Genomic DNA, 21,323 nt, shown 5'->3' with positions numbered 1-21,323 from the left:
CAGGGCTACGGACCAAGAGCTGGAAAGTGGGATTAGGCTGGATAGCTCTTGGTCGGCCGGCGCGGACATGATGGGCCACAATGGCCTCCTTCCATGTTGTAAACTTCTATGATTCTATGATTACTTCTTGTTATTAAAAACTTGGTACAGCATGATCTAACACAGATCAATATTCTGCTTTAGTTTGTTTCAACTTCGGTAAGTTTCAGCATTTGGAGCCACTCTTCTGCTCATGGTCTACAGGGCAGTAGTGATACTCACCCTCCTATATGGCTCAGAGATGTGGACTATATACAGCAGACACCTCAAAATGTTGGAGAAGTACCGCCAGCGCTGCCGCCGCAAGATCCTACAAATCCATTGGTAGGAGAGATGCACCAATGTCAGTGTTCTCGCTCAAGCCAACATCCCCAGCATCGAAGCATGACCACGCTCGATCAGCTCCGCTCAGCAGGCCACATCGTCCACAAGCCCAACAGGAAACTCCCAAAGCAAGCGCTCTAAGTGGAGCTTCAAGACTGCAAGCGAGTCCCAGATGGGCAGAGGAAACGCTTCAAGGACACCCTCAAAACCTCCTTGAAAAAGTGCAACATCCCCACCGACTCCTTGGAATCTCTGGCCGACGACCACCTAAAGTGGAGGAAGAGCTTCAGGGAGGGTGCTGAGCACCTCGAGTCCCATCGCCGAGAACAAGCAGAAACCAAGCGTAGACAATGGAAGGAGCGTGCATCAACCCAAGGCTCCCCGACCACCCTTTCCTTCAACCACTGTCTGCCCCACCTGTGACAGAGACTGTAGGTCCTGTATTGGACTCCTCAGTCACCTGAGGACTCACTTTTAGAACGGAAGCAAGTTATCCTCGACTCAGAGGGACTGCTTATGATGATGATGCTTTATCGCATCCTTGAAAATTGCCGGTCAAGTAATCTGAGGATTCCATTCTGGAGAGCCGGTTCTCAAGCTTTTTTTGTTGTGATATACAGAGTTCCTCTTACGAACCATCCATAGAATCATTTTATTTGCCCTATCCATGTAAAAACAATATATCAAAAATCAAAAGGCCCACCTTTTTGATCGAACTGGGAGTGTTTCATATTGGAAAATATACCTGGCATTTCAAAGTTCAGAGAGAAGACAATGTTTTAAGCGTAAACTATACAGTAATTGCTATTACATCTGTTGTCTTTTCCAAAGCACATTCACCTGTGTTGACCCAGCATGAAGGGATAACTGGGTATGTTGAGAAATGCTGAGTTGATTTCAGGAAAGAATCATTGTGCTCCACACAGCATTCAGTCATCTCTATCTGTAGTTATAAATCCTTGATCCAGTTCATAATTAAATATTCCTCCAGCTCTTTTTAAAAGGTGTTAATCAACACTGCATCTGTTGCTTGAGGGGAATTTATTCCAAATACAGCTTTATGGGAGAAAAAATCCTTTCCATTTAATTTCAAATATTGCTTCTGCACTGCCTGCTTTATCTCTGTCAATGGGCTAAAAATTGGATTTCCCCCGGAAATGGGCATGGGGATCATGATGCGGGATCAACCCACGCCCGTTCAAAGTGATGCAGGCAGCATGCCAAGTTTGTGCTGCCTGCTAATTAGAATGACTGTGGTATTCAGCCCAGTGTTGAGTGGCTGCTGCTCTTAAAGGGGTGCTGCATTCTTGCTGCAGCAGGTGATTCAACTGGCTGGGAAACAAAGTGTAAGCAGGAAGAAGTACTGATGGGACAACAGGGGAGAGAGCATGCTTCAAGGTTCTCGGATGCAGTCGGTGGACAGGAGGGAGAGGTCCTAAATCAGCAGGGGACCAGGAGGCCCTCCAGGCAAAATTGGAAAAGTCAATGGAAGCAGATAGCAATCGTGGTCAATGCCAGCAGTGTAGCCCCAAGAACCTAGATGCAGTATCACAAGAAGTTTAATGCCTTCACACAAGTGGTCATGGTCAGTGAATTCGTCTTCAAATTACATATCCTTACACCTGAACTACTATGCTCAATCACAGCTCAATTCACCACCCACCTACCAACAATCTCTATCAATCACGACTCATACCTAACATTCAGAGTTTCATCTCACCCTCACACACTTAGAAGTGCTGCAAGCCTCACACCCACATCTCACAGCTTGACAGGCGCATCAACCAAACAGATTGTATGACACTCAGTGATATACTTCCCTTGTTCTTGCAGGAGAAGGTGGCGCAGGAAATGCAAGAGGAAGTCAGTGATGAGGAAGAAATACCGTCACTCGATTTCACACTCCCCAGCCACCATCTCAGGTACTGGGCCGTAATTTGCGGCCCCTACGGGCGCGTACAAGGTGTGCATGCTCCTGTAGAGGCCATGCAAGTTCCAGGTTTAGCCATGTGTGTGCATGTGCTAAAATGATCTGTCAAAAAGAATCTTGACAGTACCACCTGCAAAAGGATTCCATGAGCAGAGAGTTATACCCAGCGAATGATTGCCCATGAAATTATTACCCCTTGTAAAAGCCAGCATAAGAGTTTTAAAGACAAAAATAACATTTTATCAATAATTTATACATTTAAAAACCAGTGAAATCAGATAAGTTTACTTTTAGCCCCATTAAAATGTAAATTTATTTTTCAAAAAATTTAATTTTTGTTTTAAATATTTAATTAAATGCCATTTTAATTAATTTTAAATATGTGATAGTTTTCTTTAAAATTATTATATTTAGAGGTATTTCCTAGGGTATTCCCTTTAATATTATGGGGTTTCTTGTCGTGGGGAATCCCCATAAGCATCACTGGGGATTCACTTCTTTCATTCAAACACAAAAGCAAAATACTGCGGATGCTGGAATCTGGAATAAAAACAGAACATTCTGGAAATCTTAGCAGGTCAGGCAGCATCTGCAGAGAGAAAGCAGAGTAAACGTTTTGGTTCAATGACCCTTCGTCAGAACTGGAGAGTGTTCGGAAAGAATAGATTCTTAACAAGCACCGAAAGGGGGAGGGAAGAAAGAACAAAAGGGAAGGTTTGTGATAGGTTGGAAGACAGGAGAGATTACAGAGACAAAAGGGATGATGGCCCAAATTCAAATGGTAATGCCAAGAGTTAGAAAAACATTCGTCAAGAAAGGGTCTTAATGGTGGGATAATGACCAACTGCCATTAGTGATGAGAAAAAAAGAAAGGCTCTGAGGGTGGGGGGGAGGGGGAGGGGAAAGGGAGCCTAAGAACATAAGACATAGGAGCAGGAGTAGGCCATATGGCCCCTTGAGCCTGCTCCACCATTTAATATGATCATGGCTGATCCGATCATGGACTCAGGTCCACTTCCCTGCCCGCTCCCCATAACCTTCCCCCTATTCCTTTACCAGTTAAGAAACTGTCTATCTCTGTCTTAAATTTATTCAGTGACACAGCTTCCATAGCTCACCGAGACAGTGAATTCCACAGATTTATAACCCTTTGAGAGCAGAAATTCTTCCTCATCTCAGTTTTAAATGGGCGGCCCCTTATTCTAAGATTATGCCCCCTAGTTCTAGTTTCCCCCATCAGTGGAAACATCCTCTCTGCATCCACCTTGTCAAGCCCCCTCATAATCTTATATGTTTCGATAAGATCACCTCTCATTCTTCTGAATTCCAATGAGTAGAGGCCCAACCTACTCAACCTTTCCTCATAAGTCAACCTCCTTATCTCCAGAATCAACCTCGTGAACCTTCTCTGAACTATCTCCAAAGCAAGTATATCCTTTCTTAAATATGGAAACCAAAACTGTATGCAGTATTCTAGGTGTAGCCTCACCAATATCATGTATAACTGTAGCAAGGCTTCCCTGCTTTTATACTCCATCCCCTTTATTCTGTTGGCCTTCCTGATCACTTCTGTACCTGCATACTAACCTCTTGTGTTTCATGCACCAGGACCCCAAGGTCCCACTGTACTGCATTACTTTGCAATTTTTATCCATTTAAATAATAACTTACTTGTTGATTTTTTTCTGCCAAAGTGCATAACCTCACACTTTCCAACATTATACTCCATCTGCCAAATTTTTCCCACTCACTTAACCTGTCTATGTCCTTTTCCAGGTTTTATGTGTCCTCACACATTGCTTTTCCTCCCATCTTTGTATCGTCAGCAAACTTGGCTAGGTTACACTCGGTCCCTTCTTCCAAGTCATTAATATAGATTGTAAATAGTTGGGGTCCCAGCATTGATACCTGCGGCACCCCACTAGTTACTGATTGCCAACCCAAGAATGAACCATTTATCCCAACTCTCTGTTTTCTGTTAGTTAGCCAATTCTCTATCCATGCTAATATATTACCCCCAACCCCGTGAACTTTTATCTTGTGCCATTACCTTTTATGTACCTTGTCAAATGCCTTCTGGAAGTCCAAATACACCACATCCACTAGTTTCCCTTTATCCACCCTGTTTGTTACATCCTCAAAGAATTCCAGTAAATTTGTCAAACATGACTTTACTTTCATAAATCCATGCTGACTCTGCCTGACTGAATTATGTTTTTCCAAATGTCCTGCTACTGCTTCTTTAATAATGGACTCCAACATTTTCCCAACTATAGATGTTAGGCGAACTATATTAGGTCTATAGTTTCCTGCTTTTAGTCTGCCTCATTTTTTAAATAGGGGTGTTACATTTGCAGTTTTCCAATCTGCTGGGACCTCCCCAGAATCCCCAGGGAATGTTGGTAAATTACAACCAATGCATCCACTATCCCTGCCCTAGGATACAAGCCATCAGGTCCAGGGGATTTATCCGCCTTTAGTCCCATTATCTTACTGAGTACCACCTCCTTCATGATTGTGATTGTGGTTAAGTTCCTCCCCCCTATAGCCCCTTGACTATCCACTGTTGGGATATTTTTAGTGCCCTCTACTGTAAAGACTGATACAAAATATTTGTTCAGAGTTTCTGCCATCTCCATGTTCCCCATTACTAATTCTCCAGTCTCGTCCTCTAAGGGACCAACATTTATTTTAGCCACTCTTTTCCTTTTTATATAGCTATAGAAACTCTTGCTATCTGTTTTTATATTTCGTGCTAATTTACTTTTATAGTTCCCTTAATCATTTTTTTATAGTCATTCTTTGCTGGCTTTTAAAAGCTTCCCAATCTTCTGTCCTCCCACTAGTTTTGGCCACTTTGTATGCCCTTGCTTTTAATTGTATACCATCCTTTATTTCTTTAGTTAGCCACGGATGGCTATCTTTTCTTTTACACCCTTTCCTCCTCACTGGAATATATTTTTCTTGAGAGTTGTGAAATATCTCCTTAAATGTTTGCCACTGTTCATCAACCGCCCTACACTTCAATCTATTTTCCCAGTCCACTTTAGCCAACTCTGCCCGCATACCTTTGCAGTCTCCTTTATTTAAGCTTAGTACGCTGGTTTGAGATCCAGCTTTCTCGCTCTCCATCTGAATTTGAAATTCAACCATGCTATAATCACTCATTCCAAGGGGATCCTTTACTAGGAGATTGTTTATTAATCCTGTCTCATTACACAGGACCACATCTAAGATAGCCTGCCCCCTGGTTAGTTACGTTACATACTGCTCAAGGAACCCATCCCTTAGGCCCTCTATGAATTCTTCCTCAAGGCTACCCTGACTAATTTGATTTGTCCAATCAATATGGAGGTTAAAATCACCTATGATTATTACTGTTCACACTATTTCCTGGTTTATACTCCGACCAACAGAGTTGCTACTGTTAGGGCCCACCAGTGACTTTTTCCCCTTATTATTCCTTATCTCCACCCAAACTGTTTCAACATCCTGATCATTTGAGCCAATATTGTTTCTCACTATTGCAGTGATTCCATCCTTTACCAACAGAGCTACCCCACCTCCTTTTCCTTTCTGTCTGTCCTTCTGGATTGTCAAATACCCCCGAATATTTAGTTCCCGGTCCTGGTCAACTTGCAACCACGTCTCTATAATGGCTATCAGATCATACCCATTTGTATCTATTTGTGCTGTCAACTCATCTATTTTGTTACGAATGCTACGTGCATTTAGACAAAGAGCCTTTAAATTTGTTTTTTTACCCTTTTTTCCTAATTGTTTCAAACTCACTTTCTTTATTTTTGCTTTCTAATTCCAGCTTTACTCCCCTCCCTACTGAATCTATTTTCAGGTGTGTGTCCCCCGCCCCCGCCAAGTTAGTTTAAACACCCCCGCAAGGATATTGGTCCCGGCTCTGTTGAGGTGCAACCTGTCTGGCTTGTACAGGTCCCACCTTCCCCAGAAGCGGTCCCAATGCCTCAGGAAACTAAAGCCCTCCCGTCTTCTCCATCTCTTCCAGCCACTTATTCATCTGCTCTATCCTCCTGTTTCTGTACTCACTAGCTCATGGCACCAGGAATAATCCGGAGATTACTGCCTTTGAGGTCCTGCTTTTTAATCTCTCTCCTAGCTCCCTAAACATTGCCTGTAGGACCTCATCCCTCTTTCTACCTATGTCATTGGTCCCGATATGGACCAGAACCTCTGGCTGTTCACCTTCTCCCCCCAGAATGCCCTGCAACCGCTCGGTGACATCCTTGACCCTGGCACCAGGGAGGCAACATATCATTCTGGAGTCATGTCTGCGGCCGCAGAAATGCCTATCTGCTCCCCTGACTATTGAATCCCCTATTACTATTGCTCTTCCACTCTTCTTCCTCCCCCCCTGTGCAGCTAAGCCACACGTGGTGCCATGGACTTGGCTCTGGCTGCATTCCCCAGAGCCACCATCGCCCCCACCGGTACTGAGAACAGAATATTGGTTGGAGAGCGAGATGGACTCAGGGGACTCCTGCACTACCTGCCTGGTCCTCCACTTCTGTCTGGCAGTCACCCAATCCCTCTCTGGCTACACAGTCTTAAGCTGCAGGTTGACCACCTCTAGAAATGTGCTATCCACATAGCTCTCGGTCTCGCGGATGCACCACAGTGACACAAGCCGCCGCTCAAGCTCCAAAACACGGAGCTCAAGTTGGTGCAGCTTGAGACACCTCCTGCACACATGGCTGCGCGAAGCGTCCAGCATTTTCCACATGCCACAGGATGTGCAATCCACAGGACTGAGCTGCCCTACCATCCCTCTAGTTACACTCGGAACTATCAAGTAGAACTAAACTCTAAACTTTAGCAAAACACACCCAGCTGCTACTCAGCAAACAGCTGATTTAATTAATTAGTTTTCCTTAGATAATAAAGATCACTTATCTATTTAATTGCAGCTCCTAACTTACACCAACGCCCAAGGTTTTTAAAAAAAAAGAAAAGTAAAGAAAAATACTCACCAATCACTTACCTGCTTGGCTGTGATGTCACACTTCGATTTCGATTCTTTTTACCTTTTGTCCCTTACTGTTGTCACTGCAGCAGCTTGCTCCCCCCGATCTACCATTCCTCCAAACTGCCGCCACCCTTTGTAGTCAGGTCTCGCAATGCTGGCCGCTCCTCCCGATCTCAAAGATTGGCTCCCCTCCCCTTCACACCATTCCGAAGGGACCACTCCTTCCGCGACACCCTGGTCCATTCTGCAGTCACCCCCAGCACCCACTCCCCTTCCCATAGCATCTTACCATGCAAGCGCAGGAGATGCAACACCTGTCCTTTTACCTCCTCCCTTCCCACTATCCAGTGCGCTAAATATTCCTTCCAGGTGAACCAGCGATTTACTTGTACTTCTTTCAATTTAGTATACTGTATTCGTTGCTCACGATGTGGTCTCCTCTACATTGGGGAGACCAAGCGTAGATTGGGTGACCGCCTTGCGGTGCACCTCCGTTCCCTTTGCAAGTGTGACCCCGAACTTCAGGTCGCCTGTCACTTTAATTCTCCACTCCATTCTCACTCTGACCTCTCTGTCCTCGGTCTCTACAATGTTCCAACAAAGCTCAACGTAAGCTCGAGGAACAGCACCTCATTTTTCGTTTAGGCACTTTACAGCCTTCTGGACTCAACATCAAGTTCAACAATTTCAGAGCGTAACCGCTGCCAATCTTTGGCTCCCTCCGCCCCGCCCCACCACCCCACCCCAGAGCCTCTACCCTTCTTTCTTTTGTTTCTCCTTCTCTAATGGCAGTTGGTCATTATCCCACCATTCACACCCTATCTTGACTAATGTTTTTCTAACTCCTGGCATTACCCTTTGAATTTGGGCCATCATCCCTTTTGTCTCTCTACTCTCTCCTGTCTTCCAATCTATCACAGATCTTCCCTTTTGTTCTTTCTTCCCCTCTCCCTTTCAACGCTTGTTAAGAATCTGTTCTTTTCGGACACTCCAGTTCTCACGAAGGGTCATCAACTCGAAACGTTAACTCTGCTTCCACTCCACAGATGCTGCCTGACCTGCTGAGATTTCCAGCATTTTCTGTTTCACGTCTTTCTTTCGTTGGGCCAGTGATCACAGGGGCGTTTGCGAACTGCATGCACCCCTGAGATACGTGGGCCTCTTCCTGTGGATTCCCAGAGAGCCCCGGGACTGTGAATCTCCCTACTTCCCGGACCGCTAGGTAGGCGGGCATTTTACTTGTGGATCGGAGGCACTCCCTCGCGGGAGGCTTCCCACTGCAAATTCAGAGCAACTGACACTCCACGTACTTTAGAGGATAGGTTAGATGTGGAATCCTTAGCTGGTGAGCACGAGTGGCCTGCAGCAAAGGGCAAGGGGAAAGTATAGCGCAGGTGCCAGATCCCCTGAGAGCGAGGTCACATACATGTTCTGCTGCACAGGACTCAGATGAGGACTTCGATGGGCAGCCAACAGAACAAAGCTGATGGATATGCACAAAAAATGCATGGTATATTGGCAGGCCTGCCAGAAAGCCTGAATGCAATGTCAAGGAGCATGGAGGAATCTGAAGAGCTTGGAGCCCATCCTTTCCAGGGTGTAAGGAGTGGACAGATCCAGTAGCGCACTTGTGGACCCAAACGTCATGCAGCGTCTGATGGCCGATGTCTCAGCTTCCATCGCAGTGCAAGCAGAAGCCACCCAATGTCTGAGTGCTGCAATGGAAGCCACACAAGCACACACTGCTGCCATTATGGCTGAGTTTATCAGTGTTGAAATGGACTTGCAGGGTGTCACAGCAGCCCAGCATTCTTTCCTCCAGCAGATTACTAGGATTGCTGAGGCACCACCCCAGGACAGTGGCAGTGGCTCCATGTAGGTGTGTCTGCTGTTCTCTCTCAGGACGACAGCATTCATCCTCCTACCACTGCCACTCCACCAGTGCCCTTGCTGTTGCCTGTCAGCTAGCCAACCCCGGCTGCTGCAGAGATGATGCAGTCCAAAGCCGGGCCTCCTAGGCCCAGAGCTGCTCGAAATCTTTATGCAAGGTCATCTGCAGTCTCCCCCACTGAAAGTCAGCAGCCTTCCTCCGGCCATGCTGTAGCCCCGAGCCAAAAGGAGAATGTCTGGGTTGCCTCTTCCTCTTCCACTTCCTCCTCTTCCTCTTCTTCCTCTTCCTCCTCCTCCTTAGGTGGTCGCCGCATGCCTGGTGACAAAGGCATGATGGTGGGGTTGTGGAGCATGCAACAGACCACAACGAATCTTGAGGTGCACTCTGAGTATTTCAGGGCTCCTCAATGCACAGTTAATGGCACCTTGCACCATGGGGAAGCCTGCTATCCTGGCAAAGCCACCTGCTTCTCTCTGGCAAGAGAGAATGAAATGTATTCACCTCTTTTTCCATATAGAGCCTCACTAACCTCCCTTATACAGGAGTGGACAGCGAACTGGAAGATGTTACAGATGTCACCTGCTCCAGCTTGGGAGCCCGACACGAAGATGTTAAAGGCCACAGCCACTTTTACAGCCACCGGCAATTCCAACTTCACCCTGGACTGAGGCTGCAGGCCGGCAGCCAGAGAGGCAGTGGCTGGAGGAGGAGCGAGCAGCGGCCTATAAAGGCCCAGTGGGAGTCCGCGGATTGGCGGCAGTCGGAGGAGCAGCTAGCTGCAGCTGGTGCAGGGTCAAAAGTAAGAAAGAAGTAAAAAGTAATCGAAGAGTGACATCATAGAAAGAGGGTAAGTGATTGGCTGGTTGAGTGGTGGGTAGTTTTCTTTTTCTTTATCTTTCTTGTTCTTAGCAATAAGAAACCTTCGCATTGTTGCCAAATTAAGTAATTTAAGGGTTAAGTCATGGCAGGAGAGCCTAGACCGATGTCATGCTCCTCCTCTACCATGTGGGAATTCAGGGATGCTTCCAGTGTCTCTGATGACTACATGTGCAGGAAGTGTATCCAGCTGCAGCTCCTGACAGACCCCATTGCAGCACTGGAGCTGTGCATGGATACACTCTGGAGCATCCGCGATGCTGAGGATGTCGTAAATAGCACGTTTAGTGAGTTGGTCACACCGCAGGTAAAGGTTACACAGGCAGGTAAGGAATGGGTGATCATCAGGAAGAGCAGTGGAAGGAATGTAGTGCAGGGGTCCCCTGCGGGCATCTCCCTCCAAAACAGATACACCACCTTGGGTACTGTTGGGGAGTTGACTCATCAGGGGAAGGCAGCAGCAGCCAAGTCCATGGCACCAGGGGTAGCTCTGCTGCACAGGAGGGCAGGAAAAAGAGTGGGAGAGCTATAGTGATAGGGGATTCTATTGTAAGGGGAATAGATAGGCATTTCTGCGGCCGCAATCTAGGCTCCAAGATGGTATGTTGCCTCCCTGATGCAAGGGTCAAGCATATCTCGGAGCAGCTGCAGCGCATTCTGGAGGGGAGGGTGCTCAGCCAGCTGTCGTGGTACATATAGGTACCAACGACATAGGTAAAAAAATAGGAAGAGATCTTACAAGCTGAGTTTAGGGAGCTAGGAGTTAAATTAAAAAGTAGGACCTCAAAGGTAGTAATCTCAGGATTCCTACCAGTGCCACGTGCTAGTCAGAGTAGGAATGGCAGGATAGCTAAGATGAATACGTGGCTTGAGGAGTGGTGCAGAAGGGAGGGATTCAAATTCCTGGGACATTGGAACCGTTTCTGGGGGAGGTGGGACCAGTACAAACCGGACGGTTTGCACCTGGGCAGGATCGGAGCCAATGTGCTAGGGGGAGTGTTTGCTAGTGCTGTTGGGGAGGGGTTAAACTAATATGGCAGGGGGATGGGAACCTATGCAGGGAGATAGAGGGATGTAAAATGGGGGCAGAAGCAAAAGATAGAAAGAAGAAAAGTAAAAATGGAGGGCAGAGAAGCCCAAGGCAAAAATCAAAAAGGGCCACATTACAGTAAAATTCTAAAGGGACAAAGTGTGTTAAAAAGACAAGTCTGAAGGCTCTGTGCCTCAAAGCGAGGAGTATTCGTAATAAGGTGGATGAATTAACTGCACAGGCAGCTATTAACGAATATGATATAATTGGGATTACGGAGACACGGCTCCAGGGTGACCAAGGCTGGGAACTCAACATCCAGGGATATTCAACATTCAGGAAGGATAGACAGAAAGGAAAAGGAGATGGGGTAACATTGCTGGTTACAGAGGAAATTAACGCAATAGTAAGGAAGGACATTAGATTGGATGATGTGGAATCTGTACGGGAAGAGCTGCGGAATACCAAAGGGCAGAAAACGCTAGTGGGAGTTGTGTACAGACCACCAAACAGTAGTAGTGAGGTTGGGGACAGCATCAATCAAGGAATTAGGGATGCGTGCAATAAAGGTACAGCAGTTATCATGGGCGACTTTAATCTACATATAGATTGGGCTAACCAAACTGGTAGCAATACGGTGGAGGAGGATTTTCTGGAGTGTATTAGGGATGGTTTTCTAGACCAATATGTCGAGGAAACAACTGGAGGGCTGGCCATCCTAGACTGGGTGATGCGTAATGAGAAAGGACTAATTAGCAATCTTGTTGTGCGAGGCCCCTTCAGGTAGAGTGACCATAATATGGTAGAATTCTTAATTAAGAATTGAAAGTGACACAGTTAATTCAGAGACTAAGGTCCTGAACTTAAGGAAGCGTAACTTCGATGGTATGAGACGTGAATTGGTTAGACTAGACTGGCGAATGATACTTAAAGGGTTGACAGTGGATAGGCAATGGCAAACATTTAAAGATCACATTGATGAACTTCAACAATTGTACATCCCTGTCTGGAGTAAAAGCTTACTGGAAACTGACTGCAAAAGCTTCTATAGATATGTGAAGAGAAAAAGATTAAGTGCCTTGCATTCAGAATCAGGTGAATTTATAATGGGGAACAAAGAAATGGCAGACCAATTGAACAAATACTTTGGTTCTGTCTTCACGAAGGAAGACACAAATAACCTTCCGGAAATACTAGGGGACCGAGGGTCGAGCAAGAAGGAGGAACTGAAGGAAATCCTTATTAGTCAGGAAACTGTGTTCGAGAAATTGATGAATTTGAAGGCCGATAAATCCCCGGGGCCTGATAGTCTGCATCCCAGAGTACTTAATGAAGTGGCCCGAGAAATAGTGGATGCATTGGTGATCATTTTCCGAAAGTCTATCAACTCTGGATCAGTTCCTATGGACTGGAGATTAGCTAATGTAACCCCACTTTTTAAAAAAGGAGGAAGAGAGAAAACGGGGAATTATAGACTGGTTAGCCTGACATCAGTAGTAGGGAAAATGTTGGAATCAATTATTAAAGATGAAATAGGCAGCACATTTGGAAAGCAGTGACAGGATCGGTCCAAGTCAGCATGGATTTATGAAAGAGAAATCATGCTTGACAAATCTTCTAGAATTTTTTGAGAGTTTAACTAGTAGAGTGGACAAGGGAGAACCAGTGGATGTGGTATATTTGGACTTTCAAAAGACTTTTCACAAGGTCCCACATAAGAGATTAGTGTGCAAAATTAAAGCACATGGTATTGGGGGTAATGTATTGATGTGGATAGAGAACTGGTTGGCAGACAGGAAGCAGAGAGTAAGGATAAACGGTCCTTCTGAGAATGACAGGCAGTGACTAGAGGGGTGCCGCAGGGCTCAGTGCTGGGACCGCAGCTATTTACAATATACATCAATGATTTAGATGAAGGAATTGAATGTAATATCTCCAAGTTTGCAGATGACACTAAGCTGGGTGGTGGTGTGAGCTGTGAGTAGGATGCTAAGAGGCTGCAGGTTACGTTAGGTGAATGGGCAAATGCATGGCATATGCAGTATACTCTGGATAAATGTGAGGTTATCCACTTTGGTGGCAAAACATGAAGGCAGAATATTATCTGGATTGCGGCAGATTAGGAAAAAGGGAAGTGCAATGAGACCTGGGTGTCATGGTACATCAGCCATTGAAAGTTGGCATGTAGGTACAGCAGGCGGTGAAGAAGGCAAATGGCATGTTGGCCTTCACAGCTAGGGAATTTATGTATAGGAGCAGGGAGGTCTTAATGCAGTTGTACGGGGCCTTGTTGAGGCCTCACCTGGAATATTGTGTTCAGTTTTGGTCTCCTAATCTGAGGAAGGATGTTCTTGCTATTGAGGGAGTGCAACGAAGGTTCACCAGACTGATTCCCGGGATGGCAGGACTGACATATGAGGAGAGACTGAATCGACTGGGCCTGTATTCACTGGAGTTTAGAAGGATGAGAGGGAATCTCATAGAAACATATAAAATTCTGACGGGACTGGACAGATTAGCTGCAGGAAGAATGTTCCCGATGTTGGGGAAGTCCAGAACCAGGGGACATAGTCTAAGGATAAGGTGTAAGCCATTTATGACCGCGATGAGGAGAAACTTCTTCACTCAGAGAGTTGTTAACCTGTGGAATTCTCTACCACAGAGAGTTGTTGATGCTAGTTCGTTAGATATATTCAAGAGGGAGTTAGATATGGCCCTGACGGCTAAAGGGATCAAGGGGTATGTAGAGAAAGCAGGAAAGGGGTACTGAGGTGAATGATCAGCCATGATCTTATTGAATGATGGTGCAGGCTCGAAGGGCCAAATGGCCTACTCCTGCATCTATTTTCTATGTTTTTATGTCTGCATGCAGCAGGTGGCAGATTTCAGTGAGCACCTCTTTAGTAAAACAGAGACATCGCATGCATTGTTTGTCGCTGAGGTTGACCTGGGAGAATTGCTCCCTGACGTCTGTGGGTGGATATGGTCTTCTGCTGAGAGCCCTTCTCCCCCTCCTCCCACTTCTCCTGCCTCTTCGAGCAGCTTGTCCTGCTCTGTGACGCCTTTGCTCACTCTCCCTGCATGCCAAGGGGGAGACAAACTATTCCACCCATGTCTGGGAGCAACTACTTTGAGAAGGCTCCTTGCAAATCAGTACCAAGTCTTTGAGCATGAGCCACACCACTCCTTGTAGACTTCAGGCAACTTTAACCAAGTCTGGAAATCACCAAACATGTCTACAAACTCAGTACCAACTAGTAGAAATCAACCAGCAACTAACCTGTGAGTGGGTGATTCTCCCTTTAAATAGCAAGGGTGCAGGGACCTTTGTTCAGCCGTGCAAGATTAAGAGAGCACATTAGAACCAACATTGAGGTTGAAAATGGCAACGCTGCCATCAAGTCAGTGTGTGATGTCACGATGTGCACACTCAGCTCCCAACGCCAATGCTAAAGCACTCGCCAAATGGCGCCGGGCGCGGCCTGCACCACAAGTATGCGTGTGCTGCTCAGACACGGATTTTCGAACCAAAACAGCACCCGTAGCACCCTAACAATGGGCAATACACAACTGAATATTTCACCTATTGTCTCTTCAGCAACTCTCTTTACAATTTTAAGATATTCATCAAAATATTTGATAATTGGTCTCCATTTCTTCTTTCTCATACCTGTACACAAAATATGAAAAAGACCTGGGTTATTTCAGTATTATCTTCACTACAAATTTATTGGTATGTATCTTCCTAACTTAAAGTAAGCATTAAAGTTTACCCATTTCTGTTTACAAATACTCTCTGTCAATTGATGTGCATTTCTGGGTTTCCTCTATTCAGATATGTGTCCACAAATTTGATAATTTCACGCAGCAAATCACTGGCTGAGCAGCCCCTACCTGCACTCACACTCATTTTCTCTTCTTAGGCAAACAGTGTGTTAGTTGGTCGGCAACATTATTTTCAAACAGACCATAAAGGCAGCTACGCACCAAAGGAAATGAAAATGCCAAGGCAATGGCTGTTTGCAACAGTTAATTGCATGCATGACGAATAACATGACCTTTTCAGAATATAAGGGTTGCCCACACTGAGTGCTTGGAAAGATATGAAGAGGAAGTACAGTACCATGACTTGATTATAGTCACAGAGATAATGGAGAAGTGGAACTTCAAATGCAGTCTTTATTATACACGCCATTTGCATTTTTTATTCTGACAGACTACGGTATGACAAATCGGAAATCCATTATTAAGCCTGCACCGTTGCAAATGTAATTGGGCAAAGATATCACAACATGAGAGACTATAGAAGCTGGGATTGTTCTACTTAGTACAGAAAAGGTTAAGGGGAGACATAATAGAGCTGTTCAAAATTATTATGTATTTTAATAGAGTATATAGGGAGAAACTGTTTCCACTGGCAGGAGGGTCAATAACAAAAGAACACAGATTTAAGATAATTGGCTAAAGAACTGAAGAGGAGATGAAAACATTTTTTACACAGCGAGTTGTTATGAGCTGGACTGTACTACCTGAAAGGGTGGTGGACGCAGCATCAATAGTAGCTTTCAAAAGGAAATTTAATATGTACTTGAAAAGGAATAACTTGCAGAGCTATGGAGAAAGCGTAGGGGTGTGGGACTAATTGGTAGCTCTTTCAAAGAGCCAGCACAGGCCTCCTCCTGTGCTGTAAGATTCTATTCTATGATTCTATACAATTTGCATTTGTGTGATAACACAGGAAAGTTAATGCAGCATTACATGAGTTTTGCGGAATGGATCCCACCAGTTATATCCACTCGTGTTGTATCGATAAAAAATGAGACATACAGCAAGTATGTGTGTTTTTGGTGTCAGCAATGAAACCACAACAAACTTTGAACAAAGAATGCCAGCCTGTATTGATACAGAGACTGCGGAGGGCACTCATGTTGAGGAGTTGAGAGGGAGACCTGCATCAGCTAGTAGGTTCCAAATTCATGCCTTTACTGATTTACAGAGCAGCTAATATTAATGGCTTAATACTCTCCACAGAATATATTGTATTTTCATGTCATTACTTTCAAGTGCATTGCTCAATTGCCAAAGTGTACTCTAATGCACTCGTAAATGTACCTGCACTTTACAGATGATGTTTTAGGAAGCAAGGGGACACAAATGGAATGAGAGAAACACATTACACCAGAGCATTCAGCATTATCACTTGCACTGGGTGTTATGCTACGTAGGAGTATTGCGGAATTTATTGATATAAAGGAGCTGGAAGAAGCAATGAATATGGTGAAGCATAATGGTGAAGAAGGAGTAGATGATGATGAAGTGCTGGGGCCTTGTCATGAAGCAGCAACTGTAGAACAAGTTGCCTCTGATGACGCTTCTTCGACTAACATGCTTATCTTTCCTGCATTGGTCCGATAAGTGGTAATGTAATGGTTGCTTTCATTTCAGAATTCATATTCTCTGGAAAATTCTCTCAAAAATATGTCAAACAATATAAGAGGAGAGTTATGATGAAGGGTCATCGACCTGAAACGTTAACTGTTTCACTCTCCATAGATGCTGCGGACCCACTGAGTATTTCCAGCATTTTCTGCTTCTAATATAAGAGATCTTGCAGTGTAATTGCTGAGTTATACTTACTCCTATTAGGGGACCCTATAGTGTTCAGTTACCAATATGCAAGTACAATACATATCACATTCCAAATGAGGCTGATTGAACACATGGATCGTGTGGAGACATCATTTTATTCTATCCATCAGGATGGATTGACATTGTCTGTTATGGCGTTATCTATTGGTGAGATGCCTCCACGATTTGCGGCTGTATAGTCACCGCGGAGGCTTGATGCATGCAATCCATCAAAGAAGTTACTCACTTTTTGCTTTAATTCTTTCACAGGACATGGGCGTCGCTGGCAACACCAGCATTTATTGTCCATCCCTATTTGCCCCTGAAAAGGCGATGGTGAGCTGCCTTCTTGAACCGCTGCAGTCTGTGTGACGAAGGTACTCCCACACTGCTGTTAGGGAGGGAGTTCTAGGAATTTGATCCAACGACAATGAAGGAATGGCAATATATTTTCAAGTCGGATAGTGTGTGACTTGGAGGTGAACTTAGAGGTGATGGGATCCTATGTGCCTGCTGCCCTTGATGTTGCGGGTTTGTCGAAGAAGTCTTGGCTAGTTACATAAGAACATAAGAAATAGGAGCAGGAGTAGGCTATTTCGCCCCTCGAGCCTGCTCCGCCATTTAATATGATCATGGCTGATCTGATCATGGACTCAGTTCCACTTCCCTGCCCGCTCCTCATAACCCTTTACTCCCTTATCACTCAAAAATCTATCTATCTCCACCTTAAATATATTCAATGACCCAGCCTCCACAGCTTTCTGGGGCAAAGAATTCTATAGATTTATGAAACTCTGAGAGAACAAATTTCTCCTCATCTCAGTTTTAAATGGGCGGCGCCTTATTCTGAGACTATGGGCTAGAACCTCCATTTTTCTTGCATGCTTAACGCCCATTTAATGCCCATTTTGCCACTGAAATTAGGTATATCGCCCATTTTGGCACAAAACAGGCTTTTTTAGGAGACTTATCGCCGAGCGTTATTTTCCTGATGTGCTTAACGGCGGGAAAAAATATTACCGCCCGCCCACTTTTTTGGGGCAGAATCAGCAGAATGGGCGAACTCAACGCCCATAATATCGTCCAGCGTTACTTTCTGCACGGAATTAACGCCGAGATTCAATATGGACACCCGGCCACTGTTTCTTGTCGTAAAGAGCATATTTACCCAAACTAGCGGCCATGGAGATCGGCCATCGTCAATTTCACCACCTCGCACACATATCGCCCACAATATCGCCCACTCAAATAACCGCCCACAAAAAGTGGAACTAACCGGAACGAACGGCAGCGGTGTGGCTGGTATTTGTTAAATCCCACTCTTTTATGAGGAGCTGATATCGGAAAGATTTGCCTGAAAGAGCGCTGATGTGAGTGACAACGCTGACACACTACTGTGTGTGTGCAGCTCAGACATCAATGGTGTCCATCACCTTGGTGCCAGTTAAAGTTTACATTGATTGATGTTAAGTTGTATTTAACCCTTTCATGGTAAGGAATCACCAGTGTGTAACGGCCCAGCTATCTGAGACAATACGCAACAAGGTTATGTTCAATAACAAAAGTTTAATACCAACATTGGTCTGAAATCATAAGTATCACAGCCAATAACACCAAACCCCTACCCACAACCCATTTTCTCCACTATTGACATAAATCACATGTTCAACATGTCCAGCAACAAAGAATACAAAGGCAAAGCAGGAGCGTGGTACCCAGCCCCCATACATTGCAACAAACTGCACACACCCAGATGGAGATATGTAAAATTGCCCAGGTATGTCCTGTCCCCAAAAAGGACAAATTCAATCCGGCCAATTACTGCCTCATCAGTCTACTCTCAATCATCAGTAAAGTGATGGAAGGTGTCGTCGACAGTGCTATCAAGCGGCACTTACAAATACCTCCTCACTGGTACTCAGTTTAGCTTCCGCCAGGACCACTCGGCTTCAGACCTCTGTCATGTATGTATACTTGGGTTTACTAGCCACCAGGTGGCGCCACTGTCAGAGGTCATTCGGCTGTGCGCACGTGTGTGCAGCCCAGGTATATAAGGCCAGCCATCTTGTAATGTAATTACTTTGGTCCCGAATAAAGTAGATCCAGGTTTGTACCTGTTCGGAGTTTACAGTATTCAGTCTATTGAGTTATTGCACACACAACATTTGGCGATGAGGTAACAAGAACCTTCGCAAGCAAAAATGAGCACAATTGGAATTCTGTAGCGATTCATGGAGGGAGAAGATTGGGTAGACTTTGTAGCCCACTTGAACCAATACTTCGTGGCCAACAAAATGGAGGAAGAGGCAGACGCAGTTCGGTGCCGGGCGGCCCTCCTCACGGTTTGTGGTCCGAAAATCTATGGACTCATAAAGAATCTCCTCTCACCCTTAAGTCCAACGGACAAGGACTATGAAACATTGTGTGCTCTGGTACATGCCCATCTCAAACCAGATGAAAGCATCATCATCTCAAGATATCAATTCTATATGCATGTTCGTTCTGAGGGCCACGATGTATCAGAATTCGTTGCCGAACTAAGACGTCTAGCTGGACTGTGTAAGTTCGAAGCTGCATTGGCAGACATGCTGCGGGACTTCTTTGTAATCGGCATCAACCACAAGGTGATCCTGCATAAGCTACTGATGGCGGAGACGCTGGATTTGAGCAAGGCTATCACGATTGCCCAACCATGCATGACGACGGACAAAAGCTTAAACATAGAAACATAGAAACATAGAAAATAGGTGCAGGAGCAGGCCATTCAGCCCTTCTAGCCTGCACCGCCATTCAATGAGTTCATGGCTGAACATGAAACTTCAGTACCCCCTTCCTGCTTTCTCGCCATAACCCTTGATCCCCCGAGTAGTAAGGACTTCATCTAACTCCCTTTTGAATATATTTAGTGAATTGGCCTCAACTACTTTCTGTGGTAGAGAATTCCACAGGTTCACCACTCTCTGGGTGAAGAAGTTTCTCCTCATCTCGGTCCTAAATGGCTTACCCCTTATCCTCAGACTGTGACCCCTGGTTCTGGACTTCCCCAACATTGGGAACATTCTTTCTGCATCTAACCTGTCTAAACCCGTCAGAATTTTAAACGTTTCTATGAGGTCCCCTCTCATTCTTCTGAACTCCAGTGAATACAATCCCAATTGATCCAATCTTTCTTGATAGGTCAGTCCCGCCATCCCGGGAATCAGTCTGGTGAACCTTCGCTGCACTCCCTCAATAGCAAGAATGTCCTTCCTCAAGTTAGGAGACCAAAACTGTACACAATACTCCAGGTGTGGCCTCACCAAGGCCCTGTACAACTGTAGCAACACCTCCCTGCCCCTGTATTCAAATCCCCTCGCTATGAAGGCCAACATGCCATTTGCTTTCTTAACCGCCTGCTGTACCTGCATGCCAACCTTCAATGACTGATGTACCATGACACCCAGGTCTCGTTGCACCTTCCCTTTTCCTAATCTGTCACCATTCAGATAATAGTCTGTCTCTCTGTTTTTACCACCAAAGTGGATAACCTCACATTTATCCACATTATACTTCATCTGCCATGCATTTGCCCACTCACCTAACCTATCCAAGTCACTCTGCAGCCTAATAGCATCCTCCTCGCAGCTCACACTGCCACCCAACTTAGTGTCATCCGCAAATTTGGAGATACTGCATTTAATCCCCTCGTCTAAATCATTAATGTACAATGTAAACAGCTGGGGCCCCAGCACAGAACCTTGCGGCACTCCACTAGTCACTGCCTGCCATTCTGAAAAGTACCCGTTTACTCCTACTCTTTGCTTCCTGTCTGACAACCAGTTCTCAATCCACGTCAGCACACTACCCCCAATCCCATGTGCTTTAACTTTGCACATTAATCTCTTGTGTGGGACCTTGTCGAAAGCCTTCTGAAAGTCCAAATATACCACATCAACTGGTTCTCCCTTGTCCACTTTACTGGAAACATCCTCAAAAAATTCCAGAAGATTTGTCAAGCATGATTTCCCTTTCACAAATCCATGCTGACTTGGACCTATCATGTCACCATTTTCCAGATGCACTGCTATGACATCCTTAATAATTGATTCCATCACTTTACCCACTACTGAGGTCAGGCTGACCGGTCTATAATTCCCTGTTTTCTCTCTCCCTCCTTTTTTAAAGCAGATATCATTGAAAAATCGGAACTCGGCAAGTACTGTATACAAGATAGTATCGTCGTTTGGCAGAGCTGCATATAGCAGAGCCTACCCCACTGTGTACGCGAAACCTGTGGCTACTCAAAGTCTGCCAACGGGAATGAATCCGATATCACCATGTTGGCGTTGAGGGGGAAATCATCAGCATCATCGGTGTCGGTTTAAACAGTATACTTGTAAAGGCTGTTCGAGAGTGGGGCATCTCCAGCATATGTGTCTGCAACTGAACAAGCTTACTGTGACACAACACATGGAGGATGATGACCAGTCTAGCGCGGATCCGGATATGCAATCCGAGATACAAGACAGTATGGACTGTATTCGTTCCTAACAAAGAGCCAACCGATAATGATGAATGTAAAACTTAATGGTGTGCCGGTCTCGAAGGAATTGGACACGGGTGCGAG

This window comes from Pristiophorus japonicus, chromosome 9, assembly GCF_044704955.1.
Source record: "Pristiophorus japonicus isolate sPriJap1 chromosome 9, sPriJap1.hap1, whole genome shotgun sequence".
Classification (NCBI taxonomy): Eukaryota; Metazoa; Chordata; class Chondrichthyes; family Pristiophoridae; genus Pristiophorus; species Pristiophorus japonicus.
The sequence above is the reverse complement of the archived record's forward strand: the minus strand, read 5'-3'. Positions refer to the sequence as shown.